General features: G+C 36.4%; 1 long non-coding RNA gene across 6 annotated transcripts in view; it reads right to left on the bottom strand.

Annotated features, from left to right (window-relative positions):
- Positions 1-23,804, bottom strand: part of LOC123797797 (uncharacterized) — a 144,087-nt gene that overhangs the window by 44,418 nt on the left and 75,865 nt on the right. For 3 of the 6 annotated variants that reach the window (XR_006781075.2, XR_015725765.1, XR_015725763.1), the window contains exons 3-4: positions 13,793-13,873; positions 8,919-9,082 (exon numbers count right to left, since the gene is read on the bottom strand). The exons of 2 other annotated variants lie outside the window; for them this stretch is intronic. This is a non-coding gene — a long non-coding RNA (uncharacterized LOC123797797). The remainder of the gene's footprint in view (positions 1-8,918; positions 9,083-13,792; positions 13,874-23,804) is intronic. One more of the 6 variants, XR_015725766.1, reaches the window with a different exon arrangement.

Genomic DNA, 23,804 nt, shown 5'->3' with positions numbered 1-23,804 from the left:
ATTGATATGGCATTAGAGCAATCATACTGAACTGTTATCAGAATAAGTAGTCATAAAAATAAATGCCTATGATATTGTTGAGTGAGCTGAAAAATATCTCTATGATATACACTACATAACTTCATTTTTGAAAATCAGGAATTAGGACAGCAACGTTTTTTTAAAAGTTGAAAGTGTGTATCACTCCAAAAGATGAGCTTAACAAATTACAGAGTTTTTGCAAATATAATTTTCAAGATGGTAAACTTAGTGAACAGGTATTGGATCTAAATATTAAAATATTAATGTGGGCACATTAGTCCAGGAGGAAACTTCTCAGTGATGAGGAGCAATTGCCCAAATGAAGGAAAGGAGATTAATCAATTACTGATTAGCCTTGAAGAAAATCCAATCACTGGATTTTCCACAGAAAAAAATCAGGCTTTTCTGGGCTGAACAGAAAATAAGACCAGAAGAGGAATCTAGTGGTGCCAAAAGCAAATCTGGATTAATCATTAGTGGCTGGTCCTTTGACAAGTGTGGTTTCCTGCCTGGGATGTCATACTTCTGTATTGAGTTTTAACTGCCAGCATGGCCAGAGACCATCATCCCTTCATCATAGCATCCTACGGAAGGTCCCATGATGTCCCACTTCTCCAGCATCTTCTTCAGAGAAAATTATGTTAAAAGGAGAATCACTGGTGGCACTGAAGGTGAAATGAAGTAACAAAAGGGCAGATTGGTGCTTATGGGGAAAGAAAGTCTCACTGTCTTGCCCTGGTGATAGCGGGGGTTATAAACTGACTCTGTAGATAGAATCTTTACTATAGACAGTCTTTGGATTTTTAAAATACAAGCAATAGGGGCACCTGGGTGGCTCTGATGATTGGGTGTCTGCCTTCAGCTCAGGTCATGATCTTCAGGTCCTGGGCTCCAGCCCCATGTTGGGCTCCCAGCTCAGCGGGGAGCCTGCTTCTTCCTCTCACTCTGCATCTGCCTCTCCCCTTGCTTGTGCTCTCTGTCTGTCTCAAATGAATAAATAAAATCTTAAAAAAAGAAAACACAAGCAATAAGAGTTGCCTTTTTCCCTATTTCCCCAGAGTATCTCTACTAGCCAGTACCAACCCACAGAAATATGGAAATCTACCTCAAAGAGAGAATACAGAAGAGCTAGGATAGTTACCAATATTCAACATGGCCAGGTGAATGAGCAGAGGCTGACAGGCTGGACTTGTATTTTCACATTCAACTCACATACTGTGTCTGTGTCCATGTGTCAGAATCAGCATAACCAGCAAGGCATCTTAGCTCTTTGAGTGTTTTCGTCCTTGTTATCATGTCTTTCATGAATAAAGTCTTTAATCAAAATCAACTGTTGCATTCTGCCCTTGGTAGCCCTTCCCATTCTGACTGGATTGGCTCAGCAAGACATATTCCAAGGTGAGCCAAGAAAGGATGACTGCCCCCTACCCCTCACACTCCCAACTTGTCGAGATGGGGTGAAATTATCCTGTTATACATTTTGAAAGATTATTTGTTGAAAAGTAAAAAATGATTATATTTCAACTCATTCCTATGTATCGATAATCAGAGAATTAGAGAAGTCTCTAAATTAGACCACTCATTTTCTGGTTCCAATTAGCATTAATCAAGAAACCTTCCTTACCTCTTAGGTTCGTGTGCCTGAGTCACACAAGACCCGATATGATTATGCACATTTCATAATTTTTTCAGATGGACTGAATCAATATTGAAATCACACTCTCCCCTCCTCCCCAAATTAGTAACATTGGAAGTCAACCATATTCTTTCTTTTCTGGAATTAATGGAACGGCTTCCTTCCTCTCTCCATCTCTTATTGACAGTAACTGGTCAGCTATTACTTGGCATTCTGATGCCTTTCTTTGCTAGCTACAGCTGTTTTAAAACTTTACTTTTTCTTTCCTCCACCTACTTCTCCTCCTCCCCCTTCCCCTCCTCCTCCTCCTTCTTTTGAAAACTAAATGTCTTTGCAGAAACACTTTTTCCTTAATGGTGAATTTATTCAAGAAACTTACATAGATTGAGATTCTGGCAATTGTAGGCTTAAAAAAAAAAAACAAATAGTAGGCCTTACTTAAAACGAGACTTAAGGTGAAATAGTGAGGAAAATGAAGAATCTCTCTTAGAAAAAAAAGTTTTAGAAACTCTTAATAACCTTTGTCAGTTCTAACTAATAGGTTAATAAGGTCCTTTTTGTAAATTAACATTCTTTTCTTTTGGTGTCTCATTGAATGTTACTGTGCTATACCTTTACTTTATTCATTAAAAAAAAAAAAAAGCCTGCTCATTTAATGCATAGAATGCTGATTTCTCCTTGGATATCTTAGACTCTGGTTTATTTCCTCATTTCCAGTCTTTATAATTTTCTACCTAGATAAATGACTATATTTTCCTATTCTTAATTTAAAAACAGGTCATGAGAAAAAAGTTATGCCAATGCGACTAATCTTTAGATTGCCAGCGCCAGGAAAGCAACATTCATAATATTGTCCTCACTGGCTTTCCTTTTGGAATTGTAGTGCCAGGGAAAATGATTTACTGCCAGCCTGGACTGAGACTAGGCTTTGTAGAAAAGATTTATTGGCATCAACTTTGTATAAGGCCATAATCAGTCCTGAAAAGACATTTGTCACTATAAACCCTTATTTTCAGGTGCCTGACACTTTCCATAAAACTATACTTCAAGTGGAAAAGTCATTTGGGTTTTCAGATCCTTTATTCCAGGATTTCTTGATCATTTAAAAAGTCTATCATTTATTGAACTTTCTGGATACACTACCACAGTGTTTCTGGGACGTATCCCCAGGTTTCCATGAGGCAGGGAGGGGTGGGAACCATAAATGTACATTTTAGACAAGTGCCTGAGGAGCTTCTGCACCAAGTAGAAAACTGAGAAACATTCTCAGGACAACAGGCATGGAGTCCTGTGCATAAGCTCTGGCTCTGTTTGTGTAACTTTGACTAACTGACATGGCCTCTCTGTCTCATTTGTTTCCCTGTATTTTCCTTATATATGCTTTAATTGGGCAAGTATACTTTCTGTTTCTAAATCATGAAGTTTAAAGAAAATAAAGTAAGGGAGTACCTACCTTACAGAAAGTACATATAGGAAGCAGATGATGCATCTTAGTTCTACTCTTTTCTCTACAATCCACAATGACAAGCACAAACACACAAACAAAATTACATGTGTGTGCACCCATGCATACTCTGCACTCAGCTGGGGGTGGAGCAGCTCTAGGAAGGGTGAGTTGATCTCTTGATCAGAATGAACAACTTAAAATTCACTTATAGGAAGCAGCAATTAAGGCAAGGGTACAGCCCTGCAAATAGTTGAGGTTAGGGGACATAAAACAAGAGCCAAAGTTTACTGCAAGATGGACAATCAAAGAGGCCCTGTCTTGAAACACCAGTCTCAAGGATGACTAAGAAGCTGAAAACATTCCTGAGGTACCAATGACAGGCCTTCAGATTTAAACAAAGAGTTTAAAGCGCTTAATGCACTTAAGGTAGCCTGAAATAGCCAACTATTTACTTTACTGTTTTTGTTAACTCACCAAGAAACTGTTCACAAATTAATTAGTCCATCGTTTACTCTTATCTGTGCCACAAATCAGAGGGGTTCAAAAGTCAACCTAAAAACACTCGTGCATTTCAATTGATTCCAAATGTAAAGTCATTATAGCATTTGCTTTTTATAAAATAATTTATAGCAATCATCCTTTATAATGTGAATCTGTGAGCTCTGAGGTTACTTACATGTTTAAGTTCTGAATTTTATATGATTGTTGCATTCTGCTTCCTCTTAGAAAAACCTCCCCTTAGTCAGTTTTAGAGAAAATACAGCAAATCATGAAATCAGCCAAAAGAAAGAAACCACCAAGCAGTAATACATTTTATCATGTAGCTGTTATTTCCAGAATTATCCATTTTGGTGTTAGTTCAAAACATACTGGTTAAATTGTTTATTTTAAAATGAAAAATATATTCAGAGAAGGGTTTTGCCTTAGTCACTGTTTTATAAATAACCAAAGAATATTTTGTGAGGTGTTACAAGGAAAAATAAAAATCTGATAAATCTGTGCTCCTAATATCTGAGTCTTATTTAACCTAATGGATTTATTACTGGGACAGATACAAATACATTTATTAATTCAAAATAAAATTTTACATTGACATAGATATCAAGGTCCTTAACAAATACATTGTTTAAATGTTTTAATACCAGTCTAACATTTATTCTGATTATTTAAAATGGACTATAGATAATTAGAAAAGAAATATTCAAATACTAGAGATGAAAACCTCATGGAATATTTTAAATGCTTGTTGATTATAAAAACATAAAACATGGGCTTATCCCTTCAAATAATCAATAATCAATTAAGCAACCAATATTTATTGGATTGACTATCTTAGATATAACAAGACAATACAAAAGAACTCTTTCATGGAGTCCCAGGGAAACCACATTGCTTAGCCCCAGTGGGCGTTCATATTGTGCACTGAAGGTGTTGCCACTGGAAGTAAGCAGGGCACACCCAGTCTGCGGGGTTGGATGCAGCAGCCCTTCATGCCTCCTGTCCTCAACTAGCTTACAATCCATCTGAGCAAAGGGAGAAAGCAGGCAAAATCAGAGGTAAGATTAATACACATGTAACAATAGTAGCAAGAAAGTAAATATAGCAACTAATGAATCATTGAACTTTACATCAAAAACCAGGGATGTACTGTATGGTGACTAACATAATATAATAAAAAAACATTAAAAAAATAAAGTATATATAGCAATAAAGTGAAAAAGAAAGGAGAAAAATAAAATGAAGATGGCATATGCCAAAGACATGGGAATGTGGTTTGTTTCTTTTCACCTCATCAGGTGATAATGAGCAGATTCTAAAATAACTTGGGTAGCTGAGCATGTAGTTGAGCACGCTCTCTGTATAACAGCGCTGCCTATGGGCACTGAGAAGCCTGGAGATTAATGACTACAACTGAGGCCCTGGTAAAAATTTTAAAAAATGATCCGAGAAGAGAGTATCACCTTTAGTTATTTGATGAGATTGGGTTTTAACCATAAGGGAAATTTCAGTTTCAATGTGAAATTACTGACTTGATAGGTTACATTTTATTTTTGTATTTTAATCACATTGTGAATTCATAATTCCATGGTGAAAGCACCTGTCTTTTATTTAAAATGTCCCAAGAATGCTGGGTGGGGGTGGGAGTGGGTTTTGTTTAGGGAAGGAATTGTGTGCGCAGTGTTATGGATAAGGAATGGGTTCACAAAGACCAATTCCATGAAAAACATTTCTTGTAAACTTATGACAGAATGCTGTTACATATAAAGCTGAGCATGCAGTTGAAGAGTAGTATGGACAGTTGAATGATGTAGGTGTTTTATTCATCCTTCGGGCCTTAGCTTAGGAATCACTTCCTCCCTCATCTCTAAGGTTAGGTCATGTGTCCCTCCTATGGCTTTGTAGCCTATGCTCAACTATCAATGCACTCATTACTTGGTTGCAATTGCCTGTTTACTGTTCTGTCTCGCATAACAAAAGAACAACAACAAGAAGCATTCATTAAACATTTTGCTTAATAAATCATCTTTCTTAAAGCTTTAAGTAATTATCTCCTGTAATAGTAAGAACCTGGGTGCTTGGGTGGCTCAATTGGTTAAGGCTTTGCTTTCGGTTCAGGTCATGATCCCAGAGTCCTGGGATGGAGCCCAGATCCTGAGCTACCTGCTCAGCAGGAAGTCTGCTTGTCCGTCTTCCTCTGCCTACCAGCCCCACCTCCCCACACTCGTGGTCTCGTGCTCCCTCTCTCAAATAAATAAATAAAATGTTTAAAAATAATAATAAGAAGAAGAACCATCTAGTGAGGTAGGTGTCACTATTAGGTTATTTTACAAATGAAGAAATAGAGCTGTAAAGAGGTTAAGATACTGCCCAAGGTCAAAGACCTAGAACATTGCGTAGTAAGAATTTAAATCCAAACAGTTTGACTACAAAGCAGGAAAAGTGTATTTTACACGTGCTGCTGGCACAATGCTGGGCATTTAGCATCCAAATATTCATTGAACGAATAACTGAAGTCAGATGAGAGGGAGTCAGATGAAGATTGGAGCTATACAAGAAAGCTTGTTAGGGAGAGGGTGGGATTTGAGCTAAGCCTTGAAGAATGGGCAAGATTTGAATGAATTTACAGAAAAGTGGAGAGCATTAGGCCTTGAGAACTCAGGCCAAGCAATGAGAATGTGTACACGATGTGTTTTGGGGACAATCAGGAGGCTGTGGAGATGGAGACTGGGTAGGCAAATTGAAGTCAAATTGTAGAACATCTTAGAAATGCAGGCAAAGTAACTGGGTAGGGACCAGAAAGCCACTAAGAGATTGTGTGTATGAGAGTGACATGACAAAAGCAGTTTTTAAGTGAAAGCATTATGTGAAAAAAGCAACCATCTAGGCACATTTTAAAGAATGCCTGTTTTACTAATAAACTGACTTCAAGGACAGTTGTTTTCATTTTATTATGTCTACTAAGTCAACTGAGTTGTTATATATACACTGTAAAGGATGCTATAATTTGCAAAGGTGGTTTAATGTAATTCCTTTTAGATGTATTACTGTTCAATTTTGAAGTAGGTTTTATTTTCTTTTAAAATACTAGGAGGCTCTCATCTTACTTAAATATAACATTTTTTAATGTCTTCAATTGTATCTAACATGTCCTTTGTCAAATCTATTAATCTCCTAGCTGGCATTCAATATAGTCATCATTTAAGATGATTAGGTCAGTCCAAAAATTAGTTGCTTAGCTTATCAATTTCTTAATAAATGTTGCATATGATTGCCAAAGAACTGTACAGTTCTGCCCTTGGCTCTTATTTGGTATATGGCTCTATAGCTTGGAGAAGGCAAGCTCATCAAATTTATAGATGACACAAAGCTGAAAAGAAAACAATCTATCTGATTTCACAATCTTGAAAAGTTGGAGCAAGGGTTAAATCTAACAAGGTGGAACCACTGGGGATAGATGATGTTTCTAGGTCCTATGAAAATAACTGCACCAGCAAAAACCAAGAAGATGATGCTTAGCTGTAATACATGGGCTAAATATCCCAGGATGTCCACCCTAGTGAGTTTACAGTCAATGGTGATGACCCTGAAACTTAACAGAGAATACTATCATACCTAATTTGTGCCACCCTGGAAGGGTGCAATCCCATTCTACAGTGATAATGGCTTTTAAGTAAACATACACATCATATATATATATATTAAATCCATCAATCTTTCAACTTGGAAAGCACTATAATAGAAACAAAGAAACCCAATTGCTTTCTCAGCTTTTCAAAATATCAAATCCATCACTTTTGTTGGTTGAAACGTACCTGTGACATGGTAATTCTTTACAGTGGCCAAAGAACTTTATGAGCCTGGTGTCATATACTATTAGACTCCTTCTGCAAGTGGTTTAATGAACTCTGGTTGAGCAGCTCTATACCCACACAAAATCTTTTTAACAAGGAACAAATTCACCAGAATCATAGATAATCCTTCTCTTAATACTTTTTAGGCTTTGTATTCTCTCTCTCTCTTTGGCCAGATCCAAGAAAGATAAGAAAGTGAGAGCTACTGAATTTTATTTCCAAAAATTATCAATCAGTTACCAGAATAAAAGAAAGAATTTGTTTTCAATCCACATTCTCTGTTTACTTTCTGGAGGTTCTTAAACTGTTAGACCCAATTTTTCTTCTAAGTTGTCATACGATTGACAGACCCAATTTTAGTTCCAATTTACCAGACGAGTCCTTGAAAGATAGTCTTAATTTTGTCAAATTCAAATTATCTCAAAAACTCTAGTGTGCAAACCTTCCAAATTAAACAATCCCTTCCTCTCCCCTCTGCCACACATATACATACACACTCACACAGATATAGAGGTTTTGGTGTGTTTTTCCAGATCTCTAGACATTAATAAAACTCACATACACAAGGGCTTCTAGTTCAACAAAATACATATCAAAAAACCAAAATACATATCAAGAACTATATCTAAAAACTACTGAATTTAACCATCTTTTTATTCCTTAATCTGCCTGTTTATGTGTCCAACAAGTGTTTATTTGAATATAATGGAGTGGTTAAAAGTTTAAGCTGTAGAGCCAGATTTCCTGGGTGTGAGTCCTAAGTATTCCAGTTATAGCTTGTGGGACATTGGTTGGGACTGTCACATTGTTAACTTGGGGATAACAGTAATATCTGTCTTACAAGATTATTATAAGGACTGACTTAATTAATACATGTAAAATGCTAAGGGCAACATAGCATGTGACACATGTAAATGTTATATTTGTGTTGTTGTTATTATTATAGTCTCTATGCTTGTTCAATTTCAATCTTTTCTAAGGACAGATACTAATTCTTTTGACAAACATACTCACTCTTAAAGATCTCCTAAAATTAGTTTTAGCTCTAAAATTATGGAGAATACACCTTACTGTAGGTGATTCCTTGTTCCTAAGCAGAACCTTGGTTAAATGGGAGGTGAATGTTATTAAAATATCTATTCATTGGAAGAATCCTTTTCAGAAAAACTATGTTCTGTAGCTTAGTGTCATGACACAGGTACAATTTATATCAGAGGCTGAGCTAAAACAGTTAACCATCTGGGCAAAGTAGAAAAAAAGAGCAGAATAAAAAATTACAGGAGAAAGTAGGGACTGGTGTTCTCATGCCAGTTTAATTCTGTTGACCCTGATAGCCTTGCTGCAAAATGGGGTAGGAAAGGAAGCTGTGTGGTGACATGGCATATAGATGAATGGGTGCTTCCCACCTCGCACAAGATCCGCTTTTAGTCCGTAGAAGAAGATAAAGATGCAATTATCCTACCTTCTTGGGGTTCTTGTTCTCTTTTGCTCCTTTTTTCTAGTCGTCTTTCCATTCTTATATCTGCATTTTCCCCAGTCCCAACATTCATTTCATTAAGATGATGACCAGAGTCACAATCTATTCTTTGATCTTTTTCTTTCAGAGGCTCCTCTCTCTTCTTATTTCTTACCGATTTCATAATAGCAGCATTTTGAGAAAAAAACAGAAGTTAGAAAGGGAAGGGTTCTGCAATGCTCCAAGTGTCAACTAGCTGAATGGATTGATGCGGGACGAGAGGTAGGGAGAAAGTCTAGGGGAGAGTGTCTGGATCTGGGCAGTATAAATCCAGGAGAAGTGCAACTCATTGGTAGTTTATTTCTATGTCTCTGAAAATCTAAAAATCCCATTTAAAATACATAATTTGATTCCATACCTAGTGATCTCTATCCCTACAACTTTATAAATGAAACTTTGAAATTATCTAGATGGGTATTCTGGTGGTTCTAGGGATAATGATATGCTCATAAGGTTAAGTGTGGCTGACGTTTTATGTAGTGCCACTGTTTAGACTTCTCTGGGGACTCTGTTACTTCCTGAAGTTAGATCCCAATTCAGCTCTTTTTCACCAATCTTAGCAGGTTATGGACAGATTGAATCCTCCTATGGGGTTGGAGTCAATTGCTGCTGGATCTAATCAGGATTTCTCCAGTGGATCATTCCAGCATGACAACAAAGGAAGCAAGCATTCCTCTGAGCATTCTAAAATCATCAATTTTCATGAAAAGAGGAAAAGAGGGAAAAAAAACTCATGAAAAGACTGGAAGTAACTTGGATAATTTCTAGCTCTCAGGCACTGACAACATGACATGTTAACTGTGGTTTAAAGTTTCATGGTGACATTTTATTTCCTAGTTTTAGGGAGGATAGGCTCCTTCAGTTATTTTTATAAGCCACTTAAAGTCTGGTCAAGTTTTCTGCTTCCACTACAACAAAACCTTTGAAAGACAAATTTTTAGGTGTTGGTCATTTTCCAGTGTAAACCTAAATGTCACTGGAGGAACTAAGAAAAACCATCTTCATGAAGACCAATGACCGGTGTAGACAAAGGGATATGGCTGCTCCCTCTGATTCCCTATTCTTCTGTCTAAGCTTTGATCCCTCTGCAAACCTAGAAGTACTAATAATCCTTCCTATACATGGAGAACCTCTGAGGTAGTAGGGCAAAATGAAATTAAAATTAAATGGGGGGATCAAATTGGTTTTAAGAGAACAGATGGTGGAATAAAGAAGATGAAGCAAGAACTAAGGTTAGCACTTAGAATGCATTTTAGAAGTTGTGCACATTTCCTGATGGAGAGGTGAACCTTTCTTTTGGTATTATTTTGCTTTTCCTTTTAGACATCAGGTACTCAGAATTGGATCACTGAATCATGCATGATTCACTTCTTATATATTTAGTTATTTATGTGGTTGTTTTTAATGGAAGGAGCAGACATGAACACACAGCGCACAAGTGCGACAAAAACAAGAGGCATACGTTTGACTCTAAGTTTCTTTACAGCCAAAGAAAAGAAAGGAACAGGATCAGTAACATGATTTGCAATTTTTATGAAGTAATGATAAAAGAAGGCTGTTTTTCATTCCAGCACAATGAAGATTTTTTTGCTGTCTGATAATGAGAGCATTATAAAATGCAAAAAAAAAAATGTATTCAGCAACATCACTAACAACACATTTTATAGAGTTTTATCCATTTTGGTTCTGTTCATTGCACTGAACGAGTTTAGTTTATGTTAGCCCCTGCCTGAATATAAATATATGTGAACTACAAACTTTATGTAGCTTACCCCGCAGCACAAAAAACATTTGGTACTTCCATCTCTTAAATTTTTTGAGTGAAAGATATATGCAAATTTCAGTGGCATTTAAATGACCACAGCACCTGTCTGGCCCCACACTTTCCTAATTTATAACCAGAAAAAGGCTTGATTACCCATACGTCCCAAGCCTAACCCCTTCAGAGAAAGATTGCAATTTGGATGAACTTGCTTATATTCTTCTTGGTTTATCACTAAAATGCTGTTGCTTAATTTGTTGAAAAATATTTGGAGTGCCTATTATGTGCTAGGCACTGTATTAAGTGCTGAGGATACAGTAGTGAACAAAGTAGACATAGTTGTCCTCTTTGATGGTGTTGAGTGAGGGGGAAAGCAGTCGTAGGAGGCAAACTGTGAGCTTAGGAGGCAATATGAGAACAGCAGTACAGAGCCTTGTAGGAGGTATGAGGGATTATGAATTCGACTCTGAGCAAGATGTACAGCCATTGGAAGGTTTAGAACAGAATGACATGATCTTGTTAAAAGAGAATCAGTCTGGGGCAAGGACAAGACCAGTTTAGTTAAATAATCCAAGACAGATTAAAAATCAGAAAGAACAATTCCCAGTTTCTTTTTCCTAGATCACTATGCCATACTCAACCTCTCTATGAGAACTTCTAACACCTCTCCTTCCACACTCTTGGCTGATGCTTATTTTCTGTTTCACAGAGAAACCACCAACTCTGCCTTCTTACCACCACTTCTATCCCTCAGCTCGTATCCATGCCCATTTACTCTGTCTTCCCTTAGGCCACAACTGAAGAACTGTCCATACTCCCTTTACTAATCTACTAGTTCCATCTCCTCTCAACTACTCCAGGACATCACTCCAGAATTGTCTCTTCTCTTTATTGCATCATCATTTCTCATTTTTTTTGCATCTTTCCCATAAGCAGATAAATATGCTAATACTCTTCCAGTATTAAGAAAATCCTCTCTTGACCCCAATCCACCACCCAAGTACAGCCCTGTTTCCCTACTCCCCTTTATAGCAAAAATCATATAAAGAATAATTTTTCCTCTCCTTTGTCCTCTCTTAAAATGCTCTAGTTGGGCTTTCACCCATACCACTGCACTGCAGTTGAGAAATCAGCAATGACTTTCACATTGCTAAATCTAATGATCAAATCTCAGTTCTCAACCTACTTGGTCTGTCAGCAGCAGGGGACACATAAAATTTTTTTTTTTAATTTATTTATTAGAGAGAGAGCATGAACAGAGCAGAGGGGGAGGGAGAAGCAGACTCTCCACTGAGTAGGGAGCCTGACCTGGGATTCGATCCCAGGAACTCAGGATCATGACCTGAGCCAAAGGAAGACACTCAAGGGACTGAGCCATCCAGTCGCCTCACCAGGGGACACATTTTGACTTCTGGCACAGCCACTGTCTTTCCTCCTCTATTTGTTTTCTTTGCTGGTTTCTCCTTATCTCCCATTAAAAATGGGGCTCAGCCCATGGACCTCTTTACTTCTCCGACTATACTGCTCTTTTGGTGACCGCTTCTAGTCTTGAGGCTTTAAATACTATCTCTATGATAGAGATTCCAAAATTTATACTCTAGTTCTAAACTATCATATTAATTCTAGACTTACCTATTTTCATTTGGGTATCTAATAGCCTTTTCAATCGTATCAAGCCCAAAGCTGACTCCTGATCTTTTCTCCTGCTCCTCCTACATTCTTTCCCATCTTTGAAACAGCAACTGAATTCTTTCAGTTACTGATCTAAAACCTTGGAGTCTCTCACATATTCTGCCTGCAAGCCAATAGCAAATCCATTGTTTTTACTTTCAAAATGTCACCACCTTCTAAAGATATTTAGAGTCTGGATATGTTTTTAATTCTCACTCTTCCACTGCTACCACCCTAGTTTAACCCTCCATCACATTTTGAATAGATTATTGCAACAGCCACTTAACTGGTCTAACTGGTTCTGTCCCTTTACTTCCTTATAGTCTGGTTCTCAACCCAATGGCCACAATGATTCTTAGATCATTATGTCCTTCTATTCAAAATCCTCCAGAGGCTTCTCATCTCACTTAAAGTAAAAAAGCCAAAGAATCCTCAATGGCTTAAAAGGCCTGACACAATTCAGCAACAATTGAAAAGTCTGACAATATTGAGTATTGGTGAAATTGTGGAACACCAAGTGGTTTTATTTTATAGATTTTTAAATTTAATATAATTTGATTTTTTAATTTGCTGATGAGCATGGGTATAAACACTTTGCAGAACAATGTGGCAATATTTAATGAAGCTGAAAATGCACAATCTGACAGGAATTCCGCTTCTGTGTACATACGTGAAAAGTCCCATACATGTAGAGAGTGACATATACAATAATTTTTATAGCAGCACTGCTTATAACATCAAAAAACTGAAAACAATCTAAACATCTATGTATAAAAAATGGATAAATAAATCTTTGTATGTTTATACAATAGAACATTACTAAGCAATAAAAATCAAGAAATGAAAACTACATGTGCCAATATGGAGGGTCACACAGAAGTCTTCATTAGTATTGTTTTATTTCCTAAACAGAGTAGTGGGTTCACAGGTGTTTATTACATTAGTTCGTATAGCTTCTGTATGTCTGAAATATGTCATAAGTTTTAAAGGAGGTAAATGGGAAATTTGTAGAATGTGGGAAGAATTGAGAGAGAGAGAGCTTGCTGGGGAAGCGGCCAGGATAGAAACAGAAAGGAATGTATATAGTCATGCCTTGGGGCTGAGGAATTTAATTTCCATCCCCTTCCTTTTCATTCCCTCCTTCTGCAGGTTTCTTGGTTCATGTTACCATTTTTTCAATAGCTTCCTGTTTGTTCATCCTTACCAGGTTCTTATTCCCCAGAATTCATTTTTTATAGTTTTGAGTGGTTTATATAAACCCAAATCTGATCATGTCCATCTCTCTACCTGTAAATCTTAGAAGACTCTTTATTACTTATAGTGAATATAGTAAATATCTTAATATGATATAGAAGGCACTCTGTAATATGGACCCAAGCATCCTTACCAATATCTGTTCCCAAATATTCCTGTTCACAGCTCTGTTCTTGCTCACAGCCCTCTCTAGGGAATCATCTTTTTCTCACATCTGGAAAACACCAACATGAGACACAGTTTATGTGACTTCTTTCTAGCTTCTCTGGAGGTAGCAAGCCCTTCCTTTTCCTGTATGTGTACAGAACTTTTGTACATACCTCTATTATAGCAGTCATATTGTGTAGGATTTTTATTAGGTTGCTATATTTCTGTTTCTCTCAATACAAGCTACTAAAAGTCAGAGACAGTGGGTTTTTTGCTGTTTCATTCTGTTTGTTTTTTAATCTTTACACACTTAGTTCCAACCGAGATGCTTAATACGTAAGGGGTGCTAAATAATTATTTGTAGAGTTGATGAAAGAATGAGTAGAGGTTTTATTTAGCAATGTTGTGAGTTATAAAGATAGATCAGGTGAGATGTAAAGACAGTTTTCAAGTTCTTAGTTATATGGTTGCCTCTTTTCATTAATTAAAATGCTATTGCAGCTTACACATATTGTCAATGCTTATTGACTAGTTTCAAGAAAGATAAAAAGTTGCAGGCATTATTTTGTTCATGTTAGCTAAGAGTAGTCAGGAACTGAGCTGGTTCCATTGCTAGGATAATTCAAAATTATCACACTGATAGGATGCCAGAATATTCGAATTTATTTTTGAAAGTCTGGGTTAATGTAACATTAGCTTTTATTCTGAGAAAAGGCAAAACATAATATAGCTCCCTCTCTCCTACATTCTCAAGATTTAGCTGATAAGACATGGAGGTTTACGGTGTCATCGTAGGGCCACACTACAGTAAATGAGAACTATATCAGAACTATGACATCTGCACAGGAAAATCTACTCTCTTTAGTTTTAAAATTTCTAATATCAAATTATTTTCCAATTTGGAGGAAAAAGCTACTGCTTCTCCATTGGTTCCCAAGACAATTGAATGTCATAACTTACATTTTTGAAAACATATCGGTTTGGTATTTACTCAAAACTGGACAAATTTCACATTTTTGAAATGACTAGCTATTATTGAAGCTCCAACTTCCAAGTAGCTTGAATATTAAGAACTGGTTTTAAAACCAAACCCACAAAGTACTCCAGAAATTGTAAATCACTCTTCAATTGTCAACCACCAAGGCGCTTCAATGTAGAAAATAATCAAGAGGCTTGCCAATTATTCAAGGCTAACTGTCTTAACCCAGTTTCAGACTGAGGACAAAACACCGTAGAGACACACAAAAATGCAACAGCACTTACTTTTTTTTTTTTTTTGAGGGAAGCTCTTTTATACATTCTCTAAGAAACAAGTATAAAACTGAGTTATTAGTCATTCCTGATAGAGGTGAGAGAGAAGCTGATGATGTGAACAGAACTGAAGGAAAGTTGTCTAGGTAATCAAAATACCAGACTTCCATTTAGACCCCTGAATAGTTTCCCAAAATTTTTGAGGTGGTTAAGTCTTCTGCATTATTTCTCAAACACATTAGGATATTGTTACCATGTGTGTTTTCGTTTTTGTTACTGTTTTTATAATTTGCCCTAATTGAATGAAAAATGAGGGCATGAAGCAAAGCATGGGGGTTCTCGATTCTTTTTCTATTTTAACCCCACACGTTAAGCACAGACTTGCCCCATGCTGACTTCTGTAACACTTTGTAGGAGGCCTGATCCAGCAATCATTCCTTTCAACTTCCAGACAACCGCCAGCCATACTTTTGGATGGGAAAAATGGAGGGGTTTTGGAAACTGCAAATCAAGTATTTGGGCTGTATGATCTAGTTCTGCCTATCAGAGTCCCAGCCAAAGCAAAATTCACCAAATCAGTAATCATCAGGCCTCCAACATTACTCTCATTATTTTCTGATTTTTCCCATTTATCCTTTTTTAAATTTCCTTAAAATATCACTTGAGTGAGGTGGGAATTATATGATCTTGCTATAATTACCAGCTTTACAAATGACTATTACCTCATGGTGAATAGTGTGGTTACTAAATGCAGTTTGTGGTAAATTTCAATATTCCTATTTGAAAGACTGGCTTATAATATTAGGACCTTTTCTAAATAATTTCAAACTCATAGTATTTGCTTCTAGATAAGTGAACTTGAGAAGGATGAAAGGAAAATGAGTTCTTCACTATAAACACATTTGTACTGTTTGGATTTCTTGCCACATAGATGCTTGTTAGATTTTTTATTTTACTAATTTTTTTCCCAATTGTATTACAAACACTAATTGAAGAATACTTGCTCTTTTAAGAAAGGGAGAAAGAATTAAAGACATACCCAAATTTTCCAGACATGTTAGAGTTGGGGAAAGAATCAAAAGCCAATATTCCAATGTTTCTCTATCCATTTGTTTCTCTTCCACACCACATTTAAAACTGGTTACAAATAAATTTCTATTTCCAATATTCATCTCAAGCCTTTCTTTGTATTTTTATTCCTAGATAGCTACCCAATATTTATTTTATTTGAAGCATATTTTAAGCACTCTTGATTATGTTTTTTCCAAAAATGATTTTCCCTGGTGACAACTGAAACTCAAGTGATGATAACAACAAAAGAGATTTTAAGAATTTTTCCAGAACCAGGGTCACTGGTGACATTTCCATAAATCACACACAATCTCAACACAGACCATCTTACAGAGAAGACTTACTCTAATAAGCTTAATGTACAGAGGTTAAAATAGCCTCGTTGTATTTATCTTTCACTGTGCAGCTTACCAAAATCAAATTTCTGTCATCAACAATTATTAATCATCCATATGCCCTGCAGAGAATTTTAATAAAGCATATTATGAACCTGGGGTTGGGGTGTTGTGGGAAGGACACAAATGTGATCCAAATTTATAAAAGGAGATGGGGTCCCTATTACTCCACCACATCTGTTTGCCATATGTTCATAAATCACACCAATGTTTTGAACATTTCTCCTAGCACCTTCCTGTCACTCTGGTTTTATAGTTCATAATTTTACCCCTCCTACCCACACACACACACAAAATCTCATTATTATATTTCAGAGTTGAGAATAACATTTGACCAAGTACTGGGTCAAACAAACTGCAGCCAATGGCTGTGGCTAGTGCCCAATGACCTTCCAGTTTCTTGAGATTTGGTCATAGCTGGCGAAAGTGGGAGCAAAACTTCTTGTTTATTCTAAAGAAGGAGAGAAATAATATGAAGACACCAATTACCACTGCCACACCAAAAAGAAAGCTACATTTTGAGTATGAATCTATGAAATACAGTTGCCAAGAAGAAAGTTGCTAACTTAGGAAAAGATGTTTTTCCTTGCAAATAGGTCTCTCAGAAATACGATGCACACTATTCTAAGTTTATGTTTATTTTTGTTTTCCTGTGATGCTAATGCATATCTTCATGTGGTGCAGTGCTTGTCCTCTAAAAGTTTGACATCTCTGACAACCATGACATGTGAAGACAGAGCAAGAGCAATAGGATTCAAATTGCATTTTCAAGACAGCCTATGTGACCTGTTGGTTTATTTAATGTAAAAATGTAAGCAAACTAAAGGTATGGAGGAAGTCAAATTATCTATGTGGTAGTGTATAGATGAAACTGAGGTCTCTGGTTATTATGGCTGACTGGTCTCCCCTTCTCTTTGCTCCAGGTAGTACTACTGAATAGAATGTAACAACCACAAAACCATGCATATCCATATTTAAACTTGAAAACAAAACACAAGAAACAAAAATACCCACCTGGTGCCAGAAATAAAGAGGGGTAATCTCAAGCCAGAGCTTTTAACTTGAGGTATTAATTTGAGAATAGAGAGCTGGGAAAGAAGACAAAAGTTAAGTTTGCTGACCTAGGGGCATGGGAAGCTGAAGGTGCACTCTCAGAGTAAAACCGAGAACCTGGAAGGGACTAGAAAAGTTCTTTCCACTGGACTGGGAATTTGGCAAGAAAAATAGGCTGCCTGTCCTAGGTCATGGTTGAAAATTAATCATCTGGGAGAAATCTAAACTGATACTATGTGGGGACAGGGGTTTGAATTCACATATTACACTTGGTAAAAGAATCTTAGGTAATGAAATTATTGTAAAAACTGGTTGAGAGACCCATGGGACTGGCAGAGGTAGACATAAAACCACCCAGAATAATGACTTCACAAGCCTGAATCATGACACATCCTTTGAAAACAATTCGATCTGAAGATAGATTCTGACTAAATTTGAAGCTCAAGGAAACAGACCTCTGTGTGACCCAGGATCGCAACAAATAGGAGAATTCACATGTTAAAACCAATAGAACATGGAACAATGTAAAAACATATTTGCTTTAACTATTCAAAGATATAGATATGGAAGAAATAAAAAGTTATAAGGGCAGTATCTCCTAAAAAAGAAGCAGTTTTGAAAAAAAGTGGAAATCCTAGAAATTAAAAATATAATAATTGAAAAGAAAAGCTCGGTATATGAACTATTCAGTGTATTGCACACAGATAAAGAAGAAATTAGTAAATTTGAAAACAGATATGAAAATTCATCTAAATGAAGTGGGTTAGATTTACATATATATAGATATATAGAGAGATCTATATAGAGTTAAGTAACATGGTGCCTAACATACTGTATGAAAGCTCTTCCTCAATTAACTAATTATAACTCATTGATAAATAAATTATATTACAAATAAAAAAAGGCACAAGGGGCATGGAATGAGAATCTCTGACGTGTCTAATAAATCTAATAAATATTCTTTCCAGAATAAGAGATTGGGAGAGAAAAAGTCTGAAAATGAAAGAAACCATGAATCTTCATATTCAAGGAACAGATAGTTCTGAGTAGGGTAACCAAAAAAATCCACGCTTAGACACACTATGGTGAAACTTCAGAACATCAAAGCTCAGAATTTTTAAATTAGGAAGAAAAACATTTTAAGGTGTACAAAGGCTGAGACAGATATTTTCAGATCTTTATGAAAATATTACCAAAAATATACCTCAGCAAGAAGGAAATTGAATTTAGAAGGAAAGGGTGTAGTTGAAAGAACCGATGATAAGTGAACAAAAAAAAAATCAAAGCATGTTGATAAATTTAGGTTTAGATCTTTAAAGTGTGCATGTGGGGGCACTTGGCTGGTTCAGTCAGTAGAGCACGTGACTCTTGATCTCAGGGTTGTGAGTTCAAGCCCCACATTGACTGTAGAGATTACTTAAAAAAAAAAACAAACAAAACAATGAGTGTGTGTGTGTGTGTGTGTGTCCATGCACACACACTACAATAAACTGAAAATAACATAGATGGTGGGATGGGAGAAAACATTTTAAGATCCTTGTCTTATTTCAAGAAAAGGATAGAATTGCTGATTCACCTCAAAACTTCTTAGGTTAAGCCTATATTACTATTTAAGAGTAACTGGTAGAAGAATAGAAATAGAATGTGTAACTCACAAACTTACCCACAAAGAAACAAAGTGAAAGAGCTCAATAAATAATTGGCATTATCATTATTATGTTTAAACATTAAAAAGTTTAAACTTACAAAGTTAATCAAGAAAAGAATCCTGAATCTTCTTTGGATATGAATGCCCTATGTTCTTACAAATTAAAGTTTTTAAATTTCAGGTAATTTGGCTGTTTTTAGCAGAAGCCAGAAGGCCAAAACAACAAAATACTTCTGACATTTATTACATAGAAATGAAAATGATGAACAGTGCAGTGAGAGATAAAGCTAAACAAAAAGTCTTGCAACAGGGATTACAGATTCATTTGAAAGTTGGTAGCACTTTTCAGATAGTGGGGAGAAATTCAGCTTTGAGATTATGCTGGAAAAACATTAAACAGCTTTCACTTCCAAAAGTGCTCTCTTCATTCTTAGAAATCTTACAGAACTATTATATATAATTTCTATGAAATTTTTCATATTCTATTTTGTTTAATAATTTTTTGAGGACTTATATATTTTTCTTCTGGATCATATGAATTTGAAGGCTTCAATAATGTCACTCATCATTGGCTTTCCCAACAGAATTACCATGTACCTTATACATAGTTAAAACTCATGAAAATTGGTTTGCAGATAAAAATAATTCTTCCAGAAATAACTGACTTTTGTGAAGAGAGCCTGCTTAAATTCAGTAGCACGTTTCCCCCTTGTCACTGAAAAAGACAACCATTCTCTTTACCTTCTTTTTACCCCACCAAATAGGGCCTAGACAGGAACCAAGAATAAGATTTATCAAGGAATGTATGCTTCTAATTTTTTAAGTTAAAAGCCTTCAGGTGCTTCAGGAGTAGATCCTTCTGACAAGAACATCAAATATCCTTAGTTTTGAAGGTATCAGACACATAAAGTCACAATACCCCATTACTCAGCCATGAAGCTGACTCCTTTGTTCTTCATTCAAGAAGTATATAACTTACAGTAGATACCAGAATAAAGAATTTTAATGGACCCAGATTCTCTCCAATCACCTATTGTACATAAAAGATAAAGCAACAGATGTAGAATATTCAGTGATGCATATTCTTATGGAAGTCACTTCCATCTTCTCCCTCCCATCCACTTCTGTACATCTCTCATTATCACGCAGAGGACTACATGACAAATCATTGTCTGAATATTATTATCCATGAAGTCAAAGACAGCTTTATTTTGAAGAGGGATTAAAAACTGTACCTTACTACAGGTAGAGAACTCCTTAAGTGCCAGATGGTTTCATTTCAACATTAAGTTGCTGATCTTCCCATGACACTTGCCAGAGAAAGTTTGGGACACCTCTTCACATGTTTCTTGAAGTAGCCTCTTGATACTAAGGGAGCCTCTCCAGATGTAACCCAGTAAAGATAATACCTTGCAAACCATAAATAAAATGGCCTCAACTAAACTCACATCAGGAGACTGCCAGTCTGCAGAAAAGTTTTTTTTTCCCCCTCCAGCAAGACTCAACAAGTAAGATAGTGTGGAACTGAAAGTATAGGGTTTAGTTCTGACTCTACTTGCACATTAGAATCATCCCAGATCAACTGAATATGAATTTCTAAGGAAGGATGGTCAAGACATTGGTATTTTTAAAAAAATGCTTCTTTGTTGCTTCTTTTATTTTTTTGAGATAGAGAGAGAGAGAGAGAGAGCAAGCACTCGCAGGGGTGGGGAGGAGCGGAGGGAGAAAGAGAATCTTAAGCAGGCTCCACGCTGAGCACAAAGAAGGTGAAGGGCTCAATCTCGGGGCCTTGAGATCATGACTCTGAGATCATGATCTAAGGCAAAATCAAGAGTCAGGCACTTAACTGAGCCATCCAGGTACCCTTCCTTTGTTGTGTCTAATGATCAGCCAGACTGAGAACAAGTATTATGGGGCCTACTGGCAGGAGGATCATACTTTCTCTTTAAAATGAAAAAGCTACATATGCTTATTGTTTTTACAAAGATAGCTACAGATAAGCAAAAAAAAAAAAAAAAAAAAAAAAAAAGAAGAAAAATCCAAGTGTACTCTTGATTTCTAGAGATAACAATTATTAAAACCTTCGTGCATTTTCTTCCAGATTTTTTACTTTGCATGCCTATATGAAAACATGCATGAATACATTAACACATTTGTTTTTGAGAAAGCTAATTTATGAAAGAGATTGAATGTGGAGCAACTGGAGCCCTCATACATTTTTTTTTAAAGATTTTATTTATTTATTTATTTATTTATTTATTTATTTATTTATTTATTTATTTATTTATTTGACAGAGAAAGAGACAGCCAGCGAGAGAGGGAATACAAGCAGGGGGAGTGGGAGAGGAAGAAGCAGGCTCCCAGTGGATGAGCCTGATGTGGGGCTCGATCCCAGGACCCCGGGATCACGCCCTGAACCGAAGGCAGACGCTTAACGACTGCACCACCCAGGCGCCCCTGAAGCCCTCATACATTGATGGCAGAAAATGTAAAATGGTGCAGCTCTTTTCGAAAACAACTTGGCAGTTCTTTAAAAAGTTAAAAACAGAATTACTATATGATGTAGTGATTTCACTCTTAAGTGTTTAACCCAAGAAAAATTAAAGCATATGCCCCCACAAAAACATGCATAAAAATGTCCTAAGCAGCATTATTCATAATAGCCAAAAAGCTAAAATAACCCAAATGTCAATCAACTGGTGAAATAATTAATAAAATATTATATTCCATAACATGAAATATTATTCATCAATAAAATGCAATTAAGTATCAATACATGCTACAACATGGATGAGCCTTGAAAATGTTATGCTAGGTGAAGGAAACCAATCACTAAGGGCCACATACTATATGATTCCATTCATATGAAATGTGCAGAATAGGCAAATTTATAGAGACAAAGTAGACTGGTGGTTGCTTAGAATGGGGCTGGTGTGGGTGGGGAATGAGGATGGACTGGTAACAAGTATGGGGTTTCTTTTAGTGAGAATGAAAATATTCTACAGTTAGATTGTGGTGATGGTTGAACAATACTGTGAATATGCTAAAAAAATTAAAAACATTGAATTGTATACTTTAAGCAACTGATTGTATGGTATGTGAAATATATCTTAATAAAGCTGTTTTAAAAAGACATAGGAACTCAGAGTCCTTATTTCACAACTTAATGTTCTAATGCTGATTATTCATTACTTCTGTTTAAAGGTATTTATCCCCATTAGTTACTCTTCCTTTCCTCCTTCTTCCAATGGATCTTTTATAAGTGAGCTGATGGGGAACTCTTTACCATCTATCTCCTCCAGGAAAAAAAAAATGAATTTTAAGACCTACTTAGTTCTCGTTAAAAAGAAGTTTGATGTTACAAATCTTAATGTCACTAGAGGCTCAACTTCAAACCCATGGCAAAAGGGAGATTTGAGTGAAATCTGTGTCACTAGGAGATGCTGTCAACATCCCTTCAAAATTAAAATAATCTTTTTCAGGACTTGAATTCTTGAAACAGCATTCACTTAGCCAAGTTTCTGGTTTGTCTTTTTTACTATCTGCTAAGAACACGCCTTAAAACAACTCCATGTATTCTGAAAAAAGTTCTCATTGAAAAATTATGTTCTCATGACTTATCTTCCTAAGAAATATAATTACATAATAATTTAGATTGCAATGGGTTGAGAGGTACAAAAGAGGAAGTTTGGGGCTGCTAAGACTGCTGTGGGAAGTTAAAAAATTGAGTAGGAGTTTGTATTGATAAGGAGGGACATAATAGCAAATGCCTACTTCTCCAGCTGCATGTTGTGGTTAACTTGATTAAAGACAGGCTTAGAATCAGCTTGAGCTTCAGGGTTGCACTAAACTGGTCAAACTCAATTGTTACTTGAAATTGTACTTGGACACTTGAAAATAGCAATTTGGGGATTTTTTCTCTCCCCTTTTGCTTTCAAGTGGTACAAAATAATGTGAAATTTTCTGGCCCATCATAGACTCATTGAGTACGTATAGTAAGAAGTCAACCACTAGCTAATCTGCTAGGGCAGACATCCCAGAACTGGTGGATACATTCCCTTAGAATTAAAGTACCAGTCGAAGGCCTCATAAAGGGGGGCAAAGGGCGCATTAATCTTAACAAAACCCCAAAAGCATTTCCCATAATTTTTATTTTCATTTAATTTTTTTGATTTTATTTATTTATTTAATTTCATTTTATTTTTTTAAAGATTTTATTTATTTATTTATTTATTTATTTATTTATTTATTTATTGGACAGAGAGAGAGAGAGACAGCCAGCAAGAGAGGGAACACAAGCAGGGGGAGTGGGAGAGGAAGAAGCAGGCTCCCAGCAGAGGAGCCCGATATGGGGCTCGATCCCAGGACTCTGGGATCACGACCTGGGCTGAAGGCAGATGCTTAATGACTGAGCCACCCAGGTGCCCCTATTTATTTATTTGAGAGAGAGAGAGAGGGAGAGAGAGTGTGTACAAACGGGGGAGGGGTAGAGGGAGAAGCAAACTACCTGCTGAGTAGGGGGCCTGATGAGGGGATGCAGGACTTGATCCCAGAACTCTGGGATCATGATCTGAGTCAAG

This window comes from Ursus americanus, chromosome 9 (genome assembly GCF_024610735.1).
Source record: "Ursus americanus isolate L20-20 chromosome 9, mUrsAme1.1.p, whole genome shotgun sequence".
In the NCBI taxonomy this organism is placed as follows: Eukaryota; Metazoa; Chordata; class Mammalia; order Carnivora; family Ursidae; genus Ursus; species Ursus americanus.
Note: the sequence above shows the minus strand (reverse complement) of the source record. Positions and strands in the feature narration are given on the sequence as shown.